This window comes from Otolemur garnettii, unplaced genomic scaffold (genome assembly GCF_000181295.1).
Source record: "Otolemur garnettii isolate 467f Iridium unplaced genomic scaffold, OtoGar3 scaffold00031, whole genome shotgun sequence".
Taxonomy (NCBI): Eukaryota; Metazoa; Chordata; class Mammalia; order Primates; family Galagidae; genus Otolemur; species Otolemur garnettii.
The window spans coordinates 1475963-1476447 of record NW_003852426.1 but is presented as its reverse complement, the minus strand read 5'-3'; positions in this window follow the sequence as shown (position 1 = coordinate 1476447).

The following is a 485-nucleotide window of genomic DNA, read 5'->3' as shown; positions in this document are numbered from 1 at the left end:
AAAGCAATCTACAGATTCAATGCTATCCCTATTAAAATACCAACATCGTACTTTCAAGACTTGGAAAAAATGATTCTGCGTTTTGTACAGAACCAGAAAAAAACCTATATAGCTAAAGCAGTTCTTAGTAATAAAAACAAAGCTGGGGTATCAGCATACCAAATTTTAAGCTGTACTATAAGGCCATAGTGGTCAAGACAGCATGGTACTGGCACAAAAATAGGGACATAGACATTTGGAGTCAAATAGAAAACCAGGAAATAAAACTAACATCTTACAACCACCTAATCTTCAATAAACCAAACAAGAACATACACTGATGGACAGACTCCCTATTCAATAAATGGTGCTGAGAGAACTGGATATCCACATGTAAAAGACTGAAACTAGACCCACACCTTTCTCCACTCACAAAAATTGATTCAAGATGGATAAAGGACTTAAAATTAAGGCACGAAACGATAAAAATCCTCAAAGAAAGCATA